This window comes from Pungitius pungitius, chromosome 3, assembly GCF_949316345.1.
Source record: "Pungitius pungitius chromosome 3, fPunPun2.1, whole genome shotgun sequence".
In the NCBI taxonomy this organism is placed as follows: domain Eukaryota; kingdom Metazoa; phylum Chordata; class Actinopteri; order Perciformes; family Gasterosteidae; genus Pungitius; species Pungitius pungitius.
In genome coordinates this window covers 17412896-17434818 of record NC_084902.1, presented here as the reverse complement: position 1 = coordinate 17434818, position 21923 = coordinate 17412896, and the positions used below count along the sequence as shown (strand labels likewise).

At 45.4% G+C, this 21923-nt stretch overlaps 1 protein-coding gene across 1 annotated transcript in view; it reads left to right on the top strand.

Moving 5' to 3' along the window:
- Nucleotides 1-330: 330 nt before the first annotated feature.
- Nucleotides 331-21923, top strand: part of pak1 (p21 protein (Cdc42/Rac)-activated kinase 1) — a 40387-nt gene continuing 18794 nt past the window's right edge. Inside the window, exons 1-2 of the mRNA XM_037471655.2 lie at nt 331-511; nt 9009-9066. The gene's annotated coding sequence lies outside the window, so the exon portion shown is untranslated. The remainder of the gene's footprint in view (nt 512-9008; nt 9067-21923) is intronic.

The following is a 21923-nucleotide window of genomic DNA, read 5'->3' as shown; positions in this document are numbered from 1 at the left end:
ATGCATGAGAAGCGAACACCATCCCTTTGTGTTACCAATCGTCTTGGTATTTAAATATACAAGCTGTAGAACACATGAGTGACCAAGTGGCTGAGTTACACCTGAATGTAACCTCCTCACCCTCCTCGAGGTAAGCTGCAAAAGTAACATTTTTCGGTCGGCAGTGAACGCCTCACCGCTCGCTCTCTAGCAATCAGAGCGGACCCGCCCCAGACCCTGAGCGCACCAGCCAATCGGCTGCCGGTGGTCATACTAGCAACCAATGGCGTGTGCGGCATGCCTCTCCAGGGGCGGGTGTTTCTGTGCAGCAGGCTTCTCCGTGCGTGGCTAACAATAGCCTGGAATCGGCAAGTTAACTGTTGAAAAAAAGATCCAGCCAGGAGGGCGATAGAGCGGAGCTGATCCGGGGGGAGAACAGAGTTTCGCCGATACATGAGACGGTGTGTCCCGGTATCAGAAAATTATCACGGCGCATTCTTGGGATTTTCACATTTTTGCAACGAGTCAAGTGGTGAGTGAGCCTTTTCGACTTTATTCTTAAACCCTCAAACGTAGCCGTTCATCTGCGCTCTCAGCCGGGCATGGTGCGCTGCTGAAAGAGGGGCTCATTTGCACGTGAACAGCAAGGGGTTTACTTTAGACTGGCTGCAGCACCTCCACCACCTCCACACTATTATTCTGTATCTGCATCCATATATTAACGCCCTGTTAGCACGCGGGCCCGTGAGCCCCGCACCACGACGAGGTTATTACAGTCCGATGGTGGATGTAGGTTCCATTAGAGATATATATATATATATATATATATTTTTTTTTTATTACCCCGGTGTCCTCCCAGTCTACCAGCTGGCTGGGATAACACCTCGTGAACACTGCAGGAAAATCGAATAAATAAATGAATGAATGAATGACTGAGTGGATGAGAAAAATTCACTTCATTCACAAGAAAGTTCACACCGAGCCTGAACATTTAGAATTATTTAGTTTATTTCTAAACTAATGTGATGAGTTTCAAGTTAGCCCAGGTTTCCGTGTTTGATCCACTCGTATCACCTCGATCTGCCGTTTTCAGACGTGTAAGTACTGTAATTACACCGTAAGTATTGCTCTGAAGTACGTGTACGTCAACTTAACTTAAATAATATTACTTTTCTGCTTTAAATTTCTTTGTAGTTTATTTATTGAAAGAGTAAAGTTACTCGTTCATTTGCAGATTGCGATGAATAAAATATAATATAATACACAAATCAATTATGTATGATCCCGTTACTAGATGCAATATTAAAGGGATATATAGTGGCTTTAATTATCCAATAATATAATATAGTTATTATTCTTCAAAATGAGTTCTTATACTTTTTGTACTTCTTGTAAATCTTTGATTGCAGGACTTTACCTTGTTGCTAAATTTACATAATAAAAATACATACATCACAATATTCTATTCATTAACTCGGTTAAATATTTGGTTCTAACTGTTTATTATTATATCTGTGTTACATTTGAGCCAAGGATTAGTCTCCATTCACACCGAATAATGATAAATAAAACCTTTTCACCTTTTAATGTTGCATCTTATTTTCTGCCACAGCAACACATTGGAGAAAAACTGACTCATAGAAGTTACGACAGACCTTTTCTGTAGGCCAAACAATTGATTGATAGTGGAAATAATTAGCGACCCTACTTTTAAATATGCTTTGAAGGAGCCTTTTCATTTGGATTAGACAATAAATTCAGCTGAAATTACCTTTCTCGGCCAAGCAAGTGCACTGTAGGTTTTCTATTAACCCCGCCTCAGAGCCCCAGACTGAACCTCAAAAAAGTATCCACATCTTGAAAGGTCATGTGAAAAAGGCACCATGTGACGGACCAGACAGTTGGGACTATACAATTTGAACACTGTAAGATAAGCTACAAAGTCCGGTACTGAGTGCTGATATACTACGTTAGGGTTTAGTGGTTGCGGTGGAGACTTGCAAGGAGTCAAAGGAGTCTTTTATGACCCGGTTGTTGCTTTGACACCTCAACAGCATGAGAGAGAGTGAGAGGAAGGCCAAGAGGGGTTAATGACCCATTTGGCTACTGTTGCATTGGGCTTGTCTAATTCAGATGAACTGACTGTGTGTGTGTGTGTGTGTGTGTGTGTGTGTGTGTACGTTTTCCTTTTGGCTCTATCTCACCTGTCATTTAAGTTATTTTGAACCCTGAGACGTTTTGACCTGCTGACCTACAACCAAGCTAATTACCTCCACACATACACACACACACAACCTGTTCAGTCCTAGGCAGGTGTCGCACTATTCCTTTAAGTGGTGGATCGATGCAGTGTTGTGATGCAGAGTGTAAGGAGCGCCTCCGGATAGAAGACACGCTGGAATACTTCCCTTGGTTTGCAATTCCTTTAAAGGTCCTGTGTGAAGGATTTGGCGTCATTGTAGGTTTGCAGCAGTTAACCAGCATGTAGGGGAGCTATGGTGGCTGACTCACAAAAGGGGAATGGCCCCGTCCAGAGCTGAGGATTCCCAGTGTATATGGCACAGATGCTACGTAGAGACGCTGTATACGGCTCTGGTTGCAACCCGTCCATCACAGTAGCCCCGCCCTAAAGCATACACTGCTTTATGGTCTATATGGGCCGTAAATTACTAAATGAACATTGAGCTGTATTAATGAATACTTCAAAAGAGAAATTGAGACCATAAACTCATGCTTACAATGCTTGCTGAGGGAATAAATCAAGAGAAGTAGTCATTTTCTCGTATTGGCTTCACTTTTCACTACCGTATGTTGCTGCTTTAGAAACAGGGTGGCCTGCTCCGTGTGTGGATATAAATAGAGCCTTCTAAGGAATTATTTTTCAGGTGATTGTACACTGTACACTGTTAATATTCTATTTTTGTTTCCTGCGAAATCAAGCCCCCCCGCTAAATACATTGTTGTTAAACTGTTCCACCTGAGAGTCACCCTTAAGGGGACAAACCGAGTCAAAACCGAACCAGAACCAACTTCCAACCAAAATTTTCTGTACTCATCGTGAACAAATATAATAATGCTTCATTTTGCTCCAAACATTGCTGCAATGATCATCTATTTGAAAAAGTTTCAAGCACAACTTTAACTTTAGCCTTCACAGAGTTATAAAATATCTTATGGAAACTGTCCAGAAATTGTACAGAAGAAGAAGTTGAAGCCAACGAAGCTAGCAGCTAACAATGTCCAATCGCTAGCACCTTCGATGCTGAACCCAGTGATGTCTGGATGACATTTCTGGACGAAGTCAGAGTAAAAACCTTTGTTGTTTTCAACAAAAATATTGATTGAACCTAATGTTTTTAGACTTGAATGCGTCTAGCAACTATCAACTACTTGCATCAGTCACATAGATTCTTGTCGCTTTTAAATGACGTTCGAGGGTTTAGAGGGGAAATGTCAAGGCCCCCCAATCAGACGATTCAAAACGTGCGAATCAGCCAATCACAGCGGCAATCCAGATTTTCACTTCTCCCGTTTCCCTGTTCCACTAAAGCCTCTCTAGAGTAGTTCATCTTCACTCCATCAACGTAAAACGTCCAGGATTACTGTCCACGCGCTGGGCTATGACTTAGCTGTGTGTTTGTCCCGGTTTCTCCATGTTTTATAGGGCTGGATACCCTGTTAGTCATTTTTTGTGTGCCATACATTTCTTCAGCAGTAACATATACACTGACACTCACAGTGGTTCTCCTTTAACCTGATGGACAAAAAAAACATTGTCCAAATCGACAAAGTAGATATATTTCTCCCCAAATACTTTCGGGTAAGTGTCAGCTGCACATATCAGGTTGTTGCCGATTTCTCCAATCAATAGCAGACTAAATGACTGGCTAGAATGTTTATTTTCTCACTCACACAGCGACAACAGAAAGGGTCCTGTTGGCTGTGGAGCATCCGCAGCCCTGCCAGCAGCTGCATAATGGATAGTCTGTCTGCCTGGAAGGCCGCTGGAGCTGCTGAGCACTGTGTCTAGACGCTCCTTTCTTTCCCCTCCACGAAGGCTGCGCCACATATTGAGGTTTTTTTTGTCTTTTAAGGGTTTCATCCGCTTCACTGATGTGAAGGCGGCTGAAAGGAGGCGCATCTCTAAGCTGTTGCTAGTAGGGGAGGGATCCCTGGTGCTGTCGGTGTGTGTTTATGACGAGCCAACCTCAAAGAGAGGATTAAATTATTATATTCCTCCTCGCTTCAGTTTGATATCATTTAGGAGAGGAACAGTAGTCTCCAGGGGTAACACTGGTGTAATTTGATAAGTTTATCTGCCAGCGGGGATCCATTCACTGTCTTTGGTTCATTCAGGTTCCCCCTCAACCTGCAAACCAGTTCCCAAACTTTAGGAACACAAAAGTGCGCAGGGTTCCCTGTGTGTGCTGTCTCCACGTGGCCATGATGAGGATGCAGAGAGCACGATGCTGAAGCTGTGCTCTGAGTGACACGCCCTCATTCCCTGCGGGGAGCAGACAGTGGAGCGAGGACTCGGGCTACTGGTGATTATGTTGAAGGGCTGCAATGCCATTTCCTAAATCACAGGGAGCGATGACTTTTAGATCATCAAATGAATATGGTGGGATTTTTGAAACCATTTATACCCAAAACAAAAGTGTTGTCTGTAGTCGTTGCATGGAGCTTGGACATTTTCGTAGGTCCACAATATTTACATCAAAACAGTTCTTGGACACACTCAGATTCCGAAACACACAAATATATTGTGATTGTAAAAACAAGGTGCGATTTCTTTAAGATCTTGATAAATCAAATACTCTAACAGTTTTACATGCATCTCTCAGCTTTGTGCTCGAAAATCCCCAAAAGTAGACAAATGCACGAAGATGGTCGAAGCCAAATCCCAGCATGGCACAGAGACCATATGGTGGAGGAACCTCGCACTCCTTATGACCAGGCACACCTTTCATTAACACACACGCTTAATCGCCCTTTCCTTATCGCACACATACACAAGAAAAGCAACTCGGTGTGAACACGTGACGAAGACGACTGAGAGGGTAACGACGATTCGATCGATTACATGATCACACACGCTATCATTGTTGCAAACGCGTGTGTCTGCTGGGAGATGAAAACTTGAGTGTGTGTTTTCACCACATGACTGAGGTGACCCTGTCTCTGCTGTGTGTGTTTGGTCCACACATAGTCGAGGGCAATGGGTTTATACAGTGTGTGTGTGTGTGTGTGTGTGAGATGTAGCAGCTCGTTCCTTTTGGCCTTTTCCTATTTATGCCTCTTATTGGTTTGGGAGATGGGGTCCAGTTTGTCTGAATCACAGCCTTGCCTCCAAACAGATAAAACAGGAGCAATTTGTTGTTTACTTGGTTGGTATTTATTGTAATGAAAACAAAAAAAACAAGATTTTATTGCAATTTCTGCCGTTCTTAGAGCAGCAGAAGGTATTCTTTTGTCCATCTATGCCAGAAAAGGGTCCCCCATGTACTGGAAGTGTTTCCAGCGACGCCTTGCATGAAGTCAGATTCCAGAAAAGTTCCAGGATGTAGGATAGTTTGTGTTTTGAGCAAGAGTATGCGATTTGGAGTCAGAGGCTCTAGATCACAAGGATCAGAGGATACAGTAGAGAGGGGGCGATTCTTGAGGATTGCTTCCGCCTCACAGAAGATGGTTTGATGGTTTAAATCCCTCCCTAAATACTTTCAGTGATAAAAGCGGCATGCAAGCATTTACCTACGCCTACGATAAGAATGTGCTGTAATTCCTAGCTATGATATCCAATGTGTTCAACAAACAGTGACCTTTGACCCAGGAGACAGCTTTTTCTTCCTGGTGTGAAATGAGAAGTCTGTGTTCTCAGTAACGGCCCTTCCGTAGCTACTGTAACCCAAATAACGTTCTTTTTTTAAGTATTTTATCATCTTTACTCGACCTCGCTCAGCAGTTTTGTTGGCTAAACTTAAATGAGTTGTTTCAAGGTGAAATGCATGTATTGAGTTTATATGTGTTGCTGTCTTTTGTTAGAGAACACACAAAAAATGTTTCTTCTCGCTTCATTTCATAAAAAAAAGAAATGGTATGTGGTTGATATTATCACCTTCACTTAACCACCTAATCACTAGATAGACTCCTTAATGGAAACAAGCAGTTAGTTGCAGCCCTTAATAATAACAAATGATCTGGCTTCTTATGATTTTATTTCTCGGTCAGTTGGAGGAAAGGCGGGCGGGCCACAGCTATGCAGTGATGCACATGATGTTATTAAATGCCAACATCATGATATCATTCCTACTGATCTCACGCAGCTGCTATCGACCGCAAAACAACAAACGAACATTCAACGACAGAAAGATCTCCCCAGATCAGTCTGACTGTTGGATTCTTGTCTTTCTTCAATACTTCCTCTAGATCTTCTGTACTTCTCCTCTCCTTCATCTCCTTCCTTTCCTTCCTCTTCTTCACCTCTTTGTCCCGCGCTCCTCTCCTCCAGTCTATGTGACATAGCCAGTGAAGCAGATATAACGCTATTATCTATAAATACCCCTTCATGTCTCTCACTGTCAAGCAGAGGAAGCGTTTGTTTTTGCTCTCGGCCACTTGTTATTTTTTCTTCTTTCTGCTGCTCCAGCCAGAGGGATCTCTCTCGTCCCGTCTCTTCCTCTCACATGTAAAGCAGAAGGAATGCACTTCAAAGGGGGGTTCAGTTGGCATATCACAAAGAAACTGTGTAGCGATGCATGAAGATCAGTCGTGCAAAGTGTACGAATTACACAGGGCCAATCGAAGTCTGGGCGATTAAATCCAAATTGAAAGCAAATTGTTGGTTGTGTGTGTGGTTTTGTGTGTATGTGTGCGTCTGTGGCCAGTGCACAGTCTAGTGCAGTGCTTCTCAACTGGTGGGGCGTTGCATGGGAAAATAAAAATGAAAAAAAAAATCATGTGATTTTATTGTTAAGGGACTTTTTCTAATGCAGCGGTCCGTCCATGTTTTCAGTTGGCGCCGCAAAGACAACCGCTCGCACCCCCCCCCCCCCCCCCCCCGCCGACGGCGACACCGCTAGCACACACCCCCCTCCCCCCCCCCCTGGATACAGATCAATTTGGGTCTAGTGCACGGCCTTCACTTTCACCTGCAGACTGGAGAAGTCTTACTCTAAACGTCTGATGGACAAATAACAAGACGTAAAAGGCAACGTTTCCACCGCAATAAAAGGCGGAGTAAGACATAAACCGCTTTAAATGATCAAAATAGCTCAAAAAGAGCGGAAAAGAAAAGTGTTGTGTGAGCAATACGTGTGTTTCTTTTCTTTTCCCTTTTCTATAATTTCTCTCCTTCCCTCTTTCTGTGCCTCTTGCTTGTCTCTTTTTCTCTCTTGGAGATTGAACGACTTTGTCAGAATTTGTGTCCGGGGTGCCTCCCCTGCTTACATTTCTCCGCTCCATCTCTCCCATCTTGTCCCTTCCCCCTGAGGGGTGTTTGATGCCCTTCTCTCACCTCCGGGTTAACAGAAAGACGAGAAGGACGCCCTCCTCCATTGCTAACATGCTCTTGTCTTCGGGAAGAAGTGGAGCAAGAGGAAGAGCAAGAAGTGGAAGATATCAAAGAAGAGAAAGAAGATGAGGAAGAAGAGAACAGCATCAATACATTTTTCCTTGTGGCTTTTTGAAATTGGTCATATTTTCCCACGACCCCGTTGGCCCGTGAATGGCGGCGTGTTTCCTCTATCAGAGGACGTGGGTTCAGCCTTCCATGTTACACATTCGTGTTCATGAGGTCTCCACCTATTGTGACTTGTGTGCTTCTCGTGTTCCCCCCTGCAGAGCTGTCCCCTTGTGATCGGGTCACCCGAGATGCGTCTTAATGCGTGTGTGTGTGTGTCTACGGGCGACACAGGTGAAATAAAACTCTCACCACGCAAAGCTCTACACACACAGCTGGCAACCTGCCTCAGTAGCCTGAGCTAATGTGAGTTTAACAACGCCTCAATAAACCACAATCCAGAGGTAGCGTTGGCATAGCTGCTCTGTGTGTGTGTGTGTGTTTTCTCAGTCAGGTGTAAATGTGTGGACAGCTGCAGGGCTCTCCCTCTCACCTCCTCCTGCACCCTTTGGTTTCCACCTAAAGTGTTCACCTGCTGAGCCACGTCGGAGCCGCCGATGACACCAGCGCAAACATCCTCCTCTTCTTCACTTATGTGGCGGCACTGTGTTTGTTTGTTGGTTTGACGGCATGTGGACCCCATCTGCTGTGAAAGGGAGAGAGAGTTTCCTCCCACGCTTATCTAAAGGGCCTCTTAAAGAGCAGGTTCCGTCCTCCCAGTCCCAGTCAGTCCCAGAAGTGTTTGATGAGTTGAGCTTCCCAGGGAACCTGTTAACAACGCCTTTCTGTCTGTTTCCACTTTTACTAGGACATTCAACCTTTGGTGGGTCTCGTGCTTTTCTCTTGAAATATATATTTTTTATAATTGCATTACTAACATATTTTATTACCACTAGCGTTCTATTTTTCTTTGTACGACCGTGAGTCATTTCATTTCAGTTTTTAGCTCGGCGGCAATTGCCGAAAAAAGGCAGAAACGCAGGAAATGACCGGTTTCGGGCAATGTGAGCTTTCGTAACCTATTTAGGCCACCTTTTAGCTAAAGAGGACAATTCGGGTGGACGTCATGAGCATTGTGGATGAATGGTGCACATCTTGCAAGGAGACCTGGGATGTCGTTGCTGATCATCAATCTGTTGCTGGGCTAACAGATTATATAATAAATATTACCACCCATGTTATGGGGACATATCTCGTCCCCCCCGCTGTAGGACTGCAGGACACTAAAAACAGGACTTGATTAAGGGTCATAAAACGCTGAGAGCACAGGAAGCTGGGTTAGTTTTTTGCAGCCTGCTTGCATTTCACTACAGATATGTCAATGCCATCTCCTGTGATGTGGGGTGTCTTGTGATGCTCCTGTGTGGGGCAGTGTGTAATAATGCCCCCTCCGCTGTGTGTTTGTGTGCAGGCTGCTGGTCAAAGCTGCTTTTCTGAGAGAGGAGCCGCCCCCGACTGAACGTTACCAGGTAAGCATCTGGCTGGTCTAAAGTCTAAATCTGCTCTGTGTCACCGTGTTCGGCTCCTCACAACTTTTCAAACACCAGTTATCTTCTATGGAGCATTATCAGTTTAGTTAAAGAACTGGCAATGGAGAAGGATGTACTGTGTGATGGATCGAACTTACCGTCGCGCCTACTGTTACCTAGCAACCACAAACTGAGTACTGCGATAAAGTTGCTGTAGCTAAGCAGTAAACACATCACTGTGGATCCCTCCCAGTAGCTTTATTGCTCTGTTGGTCTGTGACAAAGCGTCTGACCTTTCAGCCGCATGTGGTAACATCTTCGGACGGAAAGGATGGAGTAAGTCAAATATTCTGTGTGGGACGGATAACGAATCGCAGCTAACCCGGCCCTAAAAAACAGGCTTTTGGGACCACGGCAGGCTTGCGTCTCCATGGACAACGATGCATTTGAGGGCTTACTGTATCTAAAGACATCTTTGTTTTCAATGTTGTGGGTACTTTTTAAACGTCCGACAGAACCTGAAGGGAGCTATACACTGCTGCAACTTTACAAAACTGGAATGAATGGCGTGTATTCGTGTCCTTGTATTTCATCCAGTGTATTGTGACTGACGTCCGCTAAATGCGTATATGCAAGACCAAACCCAACCAAGTTAATTAATCTGTAATTCCTCCGGGCCGTGATGGAAAGGGTTCACTGGCTTCCCTGCGGACCCACTGCTCATTACATCGTTTGTCACTTTCAGAGGGTCCGCTGAGGGGGAACCACAGTGTTTCACATTATGTAAGTCTGCTGTAATGGGATTGTGGCCCAGCGGCTCCCAGAGTGCAACGCAGCCTCCATTATTTATGGGGGTTGCCATAGCAATGGGCGCTATAGGCTGGGGCGCGTCCGACAGCTGGTAGATCAGGGAGGGAAACCCCCCACCCCTTGTTTAAGCACACCTGTGTGTGTGTGTGTGTGTGTGTGTGAGGGGGGGGGGGTCCATGTATTTTTTTTTATATATAACAGCTAATGTTAACAAGTTCGCATTTAGTTATGATGGATTTAATTTCAGTTTAGTAAAAGGAGAACTTATTAAGGCAACGTTTTCTATTAGGTGCGTTACATCTTTTGGCTTATTTTAATGAATCCATAAAACCCTTTATTAAAAAATGTGTATATTTCTCACATTGAGGCATTTCAAAAAAAGCATTATCATGGTGTCCACACCAAAAAGCTCCTGTATCATTAGCACCGGTATAGAAATACCAGGAGTGTCCAGGAGCCCAGGATGACATCTTCACATGTCATGTGTTATCTTAAGTTATTAGAAATATAGAACAGACTGAATCTGAGGCTAGAAATGGTTTTGTCTAAAATCCAGTGGACTCATGTTACTACTAAGCTTTCTTTCTATTCTTTGATCCCTCTCCCTTTATTCTCCTCTGCCCCCCCCCCCCCTTTGACCCCCCCCCTGTCAGTTTCCCTTTCTCTTACTTTGAGTAAGCTCAGAGACTGTGCCACCTACTCCCTGTTTTACTCTTTTTTGTCTCTGCTGGCCCCTTGGATAACTCAGACCACACAAAACGTCCTTCCACCGATACATTCACACAATAAATAGCTGTAGATTAATTTATGGCGGCTAATCTCCAAACTCAGGGCTACACAAGTAGAAGGAATGAGTTTTGTTAAAATAAATCTGAAGAGAAGACAGTGGGCAACCAGGAAAAAGGGATGCAACTTCCCCCTCCTTCAATATATAGGACATACTTCATATCTTCACTAAAGCGCTTGTGTGTGTGTGTGTGTGTGTGTGTGTGTGTGTGTGTGTGTGTGTGTGTGTGTTGCATCCATCAAGTTTATGAGGAGCATTATGCTTTCCAACAACCCTGTGTGTTAGTTGATTTCAATCATGGAACAGGAAAGAGAGGGTGTATCTTTGTGTATCTCCATTACTGAATGGACCTGCGATGGCCGGTTAACATCCTGAGGGACTTTGCAATGCTCCCTGGGATTTATTGAAAGGCCTCACACTGACTGTGGAGGGGTTCTTCTGCTTTCTTCTAATCTTGTGTACTCTTCTTTTTATTTTTTGTTATGTATCTTTTTCCTGTTAACTTTCTCTACATAGCTCTCCTTCTTTTCACCTCTTCCTTTTTTACGGTCTTCCCCTACTTTTGGCCACAGATGAAGCGCTAGTGAAACGTTTTGTAAAATACTAGCTGATTGCATCCCCTCAATATCATTCATAGCATATCATCAATGCATCCACCGGTATTCATATCAAGCAGCCCATAAAGGACTATGTGTTATTTCAAAGTTTCAAATGTATACTGAATCATCGTGTAGGAAAGTGTTTTTTATTGCCGCCCGTTAAATCTTGAGCTGGAATCTCAAACTTTCGCAGTTTTGTTTTATGGGTGATTTTATGGGTGAACTAGACAGTACGCTACGAATCTTGTTACGAACAGATGCACAGTTATACATTTAAAAAAGTGTAATAGTTTAATGGACCCGTATGAGTCAACAAGCTCTTACGGTGGTGATCATTTATGCAGTTTATGGAATTCCTTTTTGAGCGAAAAGAAAATGATACGGGAGTAATTTCACCATCCGTGAATTTCATGTCATGGACATTTTACTTATTTGCTGTGCTTTAATTCTTCCCATCTTCCAATCCATATAATCCCATCCGTCTGTCCTGGTATTCTCCAGCTCCCTTTGCCTCCCGTAAAACCGATCTGGTCAACTTTGGACCACCAGTGAGTCAGCACTGACCAATGAGAGCGGCTGATTCTGACCTCTGACAGCCGGGCCTCGTTGATGAATCGGGGGGATTTCCTTACAGCTCCTAGGTTACCTTCACATTCTATTTATGTACGTGGTTTTGAATACTTTGACGATTACTAGTACATTTCGACATGATGCCGTGTAAAGTTTGCACTCAAACTACCATGAACAGCAGTCTTGTTTTGACCGTCTATGGCTGCCCCAGCTGAAAAGTCTCCCTTCCTGTTTGTGAGTGTTTGAAGGCAGTGCCACTCCATTACATCTTTACACAGCTACCTGTTATATGATATATTAAAGCCCTGAATAATGGAACCTTTTACAGAAATAATATAAAAAGTAGTATAATATATGTTTATTTATATATATACAGTATATATATGTGTTTACTGGTCAGTTCACACACCTCATTGAACACGGTACAACTACAGAACCACAGTACATTTACCAGCAACATCAATTAATACATTTGCACTAATGAGTGTGTGTGTGTGTGTGTGTGCGAGATCTAAAGGGCAGAGCGGCGCTGAACCATCAGGTCTGTGCATTGGGGGTCTTAGTGTGACCTTGTAGTTCATGTCAGCATTGATTACGTAGACCTCGGTGGGCGCTCTTCATTGGATTTATTTGACTATTTTATGTGTTCAATCCTTAGATACACATATGCCCAAACACACGTGCACACTGTGAGCTGTCACGGCAAGTGACACATTACCCATAGAATATTTTTCAATGGCAAAATAACAAGAGATTCACTAATCTGATACGACACTTATAATTCATAAGAACACTTAAAACTAGATATTGAGACCATAAACTCATGTTTACAATGTTTACTGAGAAAAGAAGAACGGGGGTTCACTCACTAAGAAAGGATTTCTTTTTCTTCCAGTGACTGACAAAGTATTTATTCATGTTTTACAGGGTACAAAGAAGTATACAGTTTACAGTTCTTCACATCTATTGTCGGTGTCCGTTGCCCCCCCCTAGGAGAAGCACTGCTCAGGTATTGGTATGTGAGTCTAGTAGGACTAGGACTGAGGAGAGGGTCAGTGATGCTGAAACATCTCAATTGAAAAGGCACTATTTCTTCCAAAACTGTGGAGACCGACTCTCTAATACTAAATACGCCGTGTGATACAATGAGCACAGGGTTCAATGGTTTTAACCCAACACTCGCTGTCAAACACAGCCAGTGTCCCTGACTCAGCCAATTTACCCCACTTTACGCCCGCTTCGGGAATGCTTTGATGCACAGAGCCAAGAGCCTAAATGTGGATATCATCCAGATCCGAGTCCTTGGCCTTATAACCACGTCACGCATCTAAACGCCCAGTCCTTCGTCCGAACATCCAGGATCTGAGGCTATTTCCCTTCTCAGCTCACACTGATAAAAGCGTTATGGTCAAATCAGAAAATGATTTCAAACCATTAGGACAAAGTAAAAAAAAAAGTATTAAAAGGGAAAACATTTATTAAAATGTGTGTTGGGGTTTACAGAGCATCACCAACATTCAAAAGATTCAAAGGGTGGATTGGCGGAGTTTAAACTTGTAATGATTAGTTGATTAAACAATCAAATAAAAGGCTGAGTCAATCTTTCAAGAAAAAGTGAAAAGAAAAAACTAAATGTAGTTTTTCTTCCTCTTAAATGATAGTAAATCAAATGTTATTTTTACTGACTTTTGCTCAGAATAAAGGGGTGTGATAATATCACATGAATCATTTTATACACACAAAGACTCTGAATCCTATTTTACATGATACAATAGGCAAACACAAAATGTACAAAAGTGAATGTTTTTGACCAAGAAAATTGTGACAGCCAACTTGCAATTTGGTGATGGCAATTTTCTATTTTTGTGATTAAAAAAAAAAATAATCAGATAATCAACAGATTTTAAAAATGTACTGGTGTACATTGTACTATTTTAATAATAATGCAGATTTCAAGTCTTCTTCAATAGAGCATTTGAGTGAATTATTGACCATTTAGAGCAAGAGTGGAGAATGCTTTAGGGCGGGGCTACCCTGTGAGAGCCCTACACGGCGTCTTAGTCTGAATATGCCCAGATCCGTTCACTGGTTGCAAAAAAACAAGATGGAAGCAATCTTGAGGCTTCAGAAACACCGTCCACCAACCAATGGGTGACGTCACAGCGACAATCTGTACTTCTTATACACAGGCTTTTGTTTCACAGTTCTGTAGTTTGCGATTTTTGAATAAAGATTATGTTGGTGGTAGTTGAAAGTCCACTGTACTGTTTCCCTTCATTGCTCTGTGTACAGTAACAGAGCGATACATTAACCCAATCATCAGCCTTTAGTGTCAGCAGCATGAAATGTTAATGATGTGAGGAGTGTACCGAGATTTCACAAAGTAGCTTCATAATTTGTATCCAGGACACATTCCCCGATGCATGCGTGCAATCGTAAACACAGGCACCCACACACACAGTTGGTCCCTGAAGACAATATGCTGAGGACAGATGGTCATGTGTTGAGGCTAAGGGCTTTTGGGATGGGACCCCTGCTTGCTAACAACAACCTGCACAATCAATGCGCTGCAGACACACGGACGGACGTGTGGCCAGTTAATCACCCCCCGCGGGTGAGGACCCGCTTATGCAGCAATCCACCCACCGGAGATCACTCTGTTGTAACAGAGTTCCAGTTTGGAGAAGCACGTTGTCTGCTGCTGAATCCAAAATCATATACTGTTTTACAGTACCATCAATCACACAATGAATCAGGGATTGTTTATTGTCATCCTGCAACAGAGGATTGTCTGACAAAAGGACTGTTGTAGCCAAGTCCAAAGGATGAAGTATGTGCATGTGTGTGTGTGTGTGTGTGTATTTTTCTTTCCCAAGACCAACCCGGCTTGTCAAGTCCTTCGTTCATGCAGAAGAAAACCACCACTCCCATTGCTCGTCCTCCTCCTCTCTCGCTTTCTCCTCGTTTATCGTTTACCCGGAGATGTTGGCCACGTCCTCCTTTTCAAAATTACCATCTGTCTCTCTACCACACCCACACACAGACACACACATGCACATCCACACACACACGCACACACGTGTGCACACATGCACACACACACACATACTGAAGTCCAGCTGACAAAAGACTGACATGGTGTGTGCAGAGCAGCCTCAGATGTAATTGATAATTAATGAAAGGGGTGTGTGTGTTTTTTGCAGAAACCTGCTAGTAAATTATTCCGTTTGGTTATTCCCTCTGCTTCTAAAAGCAGAATGCTAGTGTTATCTTATTCCAGTCTTCTAATGGTTAAATAATCCCAGGAAAGGTGTCAGTCCTTCTCTCTATGCAGTAGGACCTTCTGTCCCTGGCTCTCAGCTCCAAGGACGTCTGGGCCATATCTCGAAAAATCAATTATCAAAATACTTTTGAGCTAATACGTCGATATATTGATATTGTGGTAATAGGTTTGGGTTGACTACTTGTGCTTTCAGAAAATATTTACAAAATCCTCAGTCTCATATGTTCGTACTCAAGAAGACGTCTTTAAAACCTCACAATTGTTAAAAGCAACAAACCGCGTCTTTTGTACGGCACTACTTTCAGCGGTGGATGAATCCGCATTTGGGGCTCTAGTGGGTGTTGGTGCTAGACGATGCATGTGGGATTGAGTCGAGCTCCACAATGAATACCTGAACAGCATGGAATAAAGAATGGATGTACTACGAGTGATTAAACGGGATGAATACAGAGGAGCAGCGTGTGATGTGTAAACCAGGGACTCTCCCGAGGTTCAGACTTCAAAGACCCAAATTCTGATGGTTGTGGTCGTGACGCACGTGTTTGTGCGTGTAGACTGGGAATAGATTCAGTGTGAGATGGCGTGCTCATGTTGAGGTTAGCACATATCCATATATAAGATGCTGTCTGGTCTGTAAAATATGTTAAAATATACATTTGAAGTTTAGGCTTCGAGCCCCGTCCTGTCAGCGTGACTGAAGCCCTGATCGCTCCTCCTAACTCTCTGTCTCTTTGTCCCTATCTGTCCCTCTCTCTCCTTTTTTGTCTCTGTTGGGTATCTACATCGTTGTTTTGTGCTGCTGTTACAAAGGCATTTCCCATGCTCGAAGAACTCAGATCAAGCTGACTCCTCGTTTTTCTTCCTTTTCATTGGCCTACAGGTCGAGGCGACGCCTCTTTCTCTTTGTCTATTCCTGTTTATGTGCGTTATTTATCACCCCAACACACACACACACACACAGACTGATAGGCTGAGATTGTTTTAGTCCATGTATGTGCTACTGTGATCAAGTGTGTAGGAGCAGCAGGAGGTCTGGGGGGTAGGGCTATGTGGCCTCTCCATGCCCAGAGACACTGAGCTTCACAGGGCGACGACCCAGGGGGGAGCGGACGGAGGCAGAGAGGGGATGTGTGTGTGTGTGAGTGTGCGTTGCAGCATACTACAACAGGAGAACACAAGAATAAATTGAGCAAAAAAAGTATTTGGAGAATTGATCTGCAAATCAAATCCGTACAAAGATTAGAACAAACATAAATGGATTCAATAGGTTTTTATCTGTTGCTTTATGTGTCTCCCCGGAGATAAAACCTAGATATCTTCTGACACACTGCATTCTATCCTGAGATTGATGAAATATTCATCGTCTATCGCCTGCTTATTAATCAGACATTCGGTGTGTTTATTGTAAAAGCTAATGTAAAACTAACATTTTCCAGTTTTAGAAGCCAGAACCACCTCAAATGTGTCTTTGTTTTGGCTTGAAAAAGTGACTCAAATGATTGAGCGATTATCCGTCTAGTTTAGTATCAGCCAGTCGACTGATATCTTCTCTTTTCAGTTTGGTGAAAGACAAAGGGCTGATGTTTCTGAGTAACTTGGGTTTAAAAGACTTCAGCTAGCTGACCCTCCATCAATAACACGGCGTCATCCTCTTCCAGAACAACGTCCGTGTTTCTATCAGAGGCATCAGCCAGTCACGTTGTAAGGAACAAAGACCTTCAAAACGTACACAACGTGTCCAACAACACTCCAAACAGAAACACAAAATTGGAATAATCATTTCCGCTTTGACAAATGCAGCTAAGACTGGATCCACTCACTCTGCTCTGACATTTAATAATAAAAATAAAGCCCTTGACATTTACACAGTGCACCAACAAACTCAAATTGACCCAGAGCATTTCAGAAAAAGATGAAATGACTCAGTGGTGTTGCCTGAGCATTTATAAACACATGGCCTTCTTTATTTATGATCAACACTTAATACTCACACTGATTACCTGTGCAGGTGTATCTTGTTAAACTGGGTGCAGTAATGAGAGCCAGCTCACACTACAGCAGCCAAACCAAGGCCAGATACACATCAGGCTTTCAGAGGGAAGTGATGCAGAGCAGGGGGAGTGAGTGAAGACTCTGCTGTGTTCTTAAAATGTAACATTTTACATGCACTAATGTGTGTGTGCGTGAATGTCTGTGTGTGATGACTTCCAGTAAACATGGCTGCAGAGGCTGACATAGCGTTTCCAGGAAATGCCACCATTAAACAGTGTGTGTAGAATGTAAGTCTACTCATGGCAATTAACTTGTACAGCATCCGTCTGTTATTTAGTACTATCTCTGACACAGAAAAATAACGGTAGATAACAGGAGCCGTTTTGGTATTAATGGAGTCAAGGGACTCCCATTGATCATGATCAATGATCATGTGACTAATGGCCTTGTTGGAAGAACCTCCATATCGTTTTTTGAAAAATGAGTTCCCACAGGCCTTCGCCCCTTTTGTGTTGATATCACCTTTTGGTGGTGAATACATTGATTGTTATAATGAATCGATAAAAAAAAGTTTTTGGGCACTGGCCTCCACATCAATGAGGCGATCCTGTCAATCGCTATCAGGCCGATGCTCTTCCACAGTGGGGTTTCCCCACCTCTGGGTGTCCTCACCACAGCCTGCTTTGGAGCATGTTGACCTAACATGCTGGACGTGAAGTCAGTGTGATGTGTGTGTGTGTGTGTGTGTGTGTGCGCTTGGCCAGAGATGAATTGTCAGGCAAGAGGCCACCCTCCTCTCTACCTCTGGGCAACCTGTGGTTCAAGTTTTCAACCAGCACCTTTAATCCTTTAGTCAAGTAGCTGCTTTGGTCAGTGTCAGGCAGCACGGTGGTGTGGGGCTCAGCTCCGTTGCCTCTCAGCAGGAAGGTCCAACTCCAGTGGCCTTTCTGTGTGGAATCTGCATGTTGTCGGCGTCGGCTTTCTCTGGGTACTTTGGCATACTCCCACACTCTATAGACACGCTCTGGGGTTGCTGGGATTGACTCCAGCCCGAGTGGCTGAATAACAAGTAAACACTTTGAGGTACACTTTGTTATCAGTGGAGTCTGAGCTGCTGCTGAGAGATTCAGACTAACCAGATAAACAGAGTTTAGAAGGCCAGGCAGGGAGAGAAGGATGAGGCAAAAAGCAAAGGTAGGAAAGGTGACTCAGCAAGATATTTTCTCATCAGTCACACACACACACACAGACAGTGGACCGCACAGTGAATACACTGTCTGGTAGGAGAAGTGTCTTTTGTGTGTCTCTGCACACAGTGAACAGACTGATTGAGTTGGAATGTTTGTACCTTTTCTTTCTTCCCGTTCTGCCATTCAAACAGGTTTTGTATTTCTGAAACATTATAGTTGTTGACCATTCTCAGAATATTCCAAAAGTTAAAGTGTTTTTTTCTTTCATTTCCTTTTATATGCTACATGTCAGTAGTTTTGATGTTTTTGTGAGCTTTTGTTTTGTCATAATATTGTTGTGTGTGATTTTGTTGCTGCATTGTTTCGCCAATACCCACTCCGCCATATGAGCAAGTGACCGTAGTGTGAAGTCAGGGCGCACATTCTGACGAGAGCACCTGCGCTCCAGGCTTGGAGTTAAGGTCGAGACGATAAAACCTCACGAACGCGTGCGGCGAGGACCAGCCTGCCGCCATACAAACGTCGTGCAGCGACACTTTACACGACCAGTGGGCTTTAGAAGCCGCCATACCCCTGGTAGAATGGGCCCGGATAGCCAAAGTTGCGGGCCGACCGGCCGATTCATAGGCAAGTGAGATGGCCTCAACCACCCACTTCATCCTATTTAGACACCGGGTCCCCAGTGTTGGGTGGTCTGAAACATACAAACAGCTGTTTGGAAAGTCTACACATGGCAGTTCTGTGGACGTATGCGCCTAGAGCCCTAACCAGGCAGAGGAGGTTCAGCTTCGCTTGGTCCGACGTCAGGAAAGGAGGAGAACAGAAGGCCTGCAGCACGATAGGCCCGACTGAACTGGACGGCGCCTTAGGAATAGAGCCGGGGGAAGGCAGTAGAAACGCCTTTACCATACTGGGTGCAAATTCAATCACAAAGGAGCCACCGAGAGGGCTTGCAGATCTCCAATTCTTTTGAGGGAAGAAATAGCAAGCAGAAAGAGGGTCTTAAGAGCCACATACTTCACTGCAACCTCTGCGATGGGCTCGAAAGGAGCACCGGAGAGACCTTCTAGTACAACGCCCAGGTCCCAGGACGGTACTCTAGTGCTGGCTGCTGGCCTCAGCCTCAGGGTGCCACGAAGGAAGCGGGATACCAGTGGGTGTCTCCCCAGAGAACGCCCATTCAGTGGGGCATGGGTCGCCGACAAGGCCGCCACGTATACTTTGATCGAGGACGGGGATAAACCTGTGGAGAATCGTTCCTGCAGGAACTCCAGTACTGAAACCACCGGGCAGTTAACTGGGTCTAGCTTCCGTTCTCCACACCAAGTGGCAAAGAGCCTCCACCTACCGGTGTACGCCTTCCTTGTAGCAGGGGCTCTGGAGTGGAGGGTGGTTTCAACAACCTCGGTCGAGAGACCAGATTCTAAGAGGCGAGCCCCCTCAGAGGCCACGCCCATAGTCTCCATAGCTCCGGACGGGGGTGAACAATGGACCCCGATGCCTGCGAAAGCAAGTCCGCCCTGATCGGAATCTCCAAGGGAGGACCGACGAGGAGAGATATCAGGTCCGCAAACCATACTCGGGCCGGCCAGTACGGGGCTAGTAGCAGTAGACTGACACCGTCCTGACGGACCCTCTCCAGAACCCCTGGGAGGAGAGCAACCGGGGGAAAAGCTTACAGACGTGACCTCGGCCAAGCCTGCACCAGCGGGGCCCGATGCGTCAGGGAGAACCACAGAGGACAGTGTGTCGTCTCTCTGGAAGCAAACCGGTCTACCTCGGCACGACCAAAGTTTCTCCAAAGGAGTCTCCAGTCCCCGGGCCTCGGCCCCTGTCTCGACAGGGCGTCTGCCCCCTGGTTTAGGTACCCTGGGATGGCTGAGCAACCACTCATGATCGCTCCCCGGCCCGTAAGGGAGGCGTCTGCCGTAAGCGTGACACGGCGACAACTTGCTCCTAATACCGGCCCTTGGGAGAGGAACCAAGGGTCCCTCCATATAGCCAGAGCCCGCAGGCGCCGCCGTGTGACTTTTATCGGACGGTGCTGATTTCCCCTCGGGGAGAAGCCTTTGGCTCTGAGCCACCACTGCAAAGGTCTCAAATACAGCAGGCTGCACAGGATAACGCCGGATGCCGCTGCCAGCAGACCCAACGGTCTCTGAAACTGTTTGACAGTGAGTGACTGGCCTAGTTTGGCCTGCTTGACTGCAGAGAGGATTGAAGCTACTCGAGCGGGAGACAAACGTGCCCGCATTGTGGTCGAATCCCAGATCAAGCCCAGGGAGGTGGTCCTTTGCAGCGGGGACCGTACACTCTTCCTGACATTGAGTCTCAGCCCCAGACGGTTGATGTGGGCGAGCACAACATCTCGATGCCAGTCACTCTGACGGAGCTAAAATCAACCAGTCGTCGATGTAGTTTAGAATGCGGGAGCCCTGGGGACGCAATGGTGCCAGAGCTGCATCCACGCATTTGGTAAACGTACAGGGCGAGAGAGCTAGGCAGAACGGAAGTACCCGGTACTTAGCTTTGTCCCCAAAAGCGAACTTCCTGTGTTGTGGAAGGATGGATACATGAAAGTAACCGTCGTGACAAACCAGTCCTCAGACCTGATCTGTGTGAGTGTGAGCATTTTGAAGCCCAGCTTTGCGACTGCGCGATTCATCCGGCGTAGATCTAGTATCTGACGCAAGCCCCCATCCTTCTTTGGAACAATAAAGTACCAGCCGTAATAGCCTGACTCCAGGGAGGGACTGCAGGGAGGTAGTACTCGTTCTATAGCTCCCCTATGCAGCAGAGTCCGTACCTCCTGCTCCCTCTGAATCGAGGCGGGCGCCTCTTGAACTGGATGGCATAGCCCCTGTCGATTGTACGCAGGACCCATTGAGATTGGGGAGGGGTCGCCACTCTCCCAAAAACTCTCTTAAGGGTACCATTCTCTCGGGACTGGCCTCTGGCACTCTCGGGTCTGCAGACACAGTGCCCTGTAACCACGCACTGGCAGGGAAACACTGGTCTAGTAGCACCAGAACCCTCCTCGGAGGGAGCGAGCTCGTTGGGGCCGGCCGTGCCACGGATGAGTACAGTGAAGTACGCGGGTTATAGACGCGAGCGGACACCTGACTCCCCCAGGACTCAGTGTGGACGTCCGGTAAGAAAGGCAAACGCCGGCGAGAAAGTACACCACGAGGAAGGTAGAAACCGTTCATGCAACTTACTTCATGTAGTAGGCCCCTGCTTATCCGCCGGCCAGTCAATGCTGAGATTCTCAGCAGCTCGGGCGAGTACCTCCAACAGCTCCTCATATTTTTTCCTATTTACCTCCAACATCTCCTCAGCCGGGGGGGAATGAGGTGACGTGCCCTCAGCCTCCGCTGCCTCAACGCTAACCACATCCAGTTCCTCAGAGCTGGATGGCTGCGTGAGTGGTGCCTCATCCTGGGTGGATGGATCCGCCATGCGTGCTTCCGATGAGGCCCTGGATCGCGCGGCTGCGAGAAGCGTTGCTTGCTACTAGCCATCGTTAGAATTACACACGCACTTGATGAAGGCACAGAGATGAATGGGCTTGTTTTTCGGGTCTCTTTGTAGCTTCCTGGTCCTGGCGTCGCCCGCCTATGACGTAC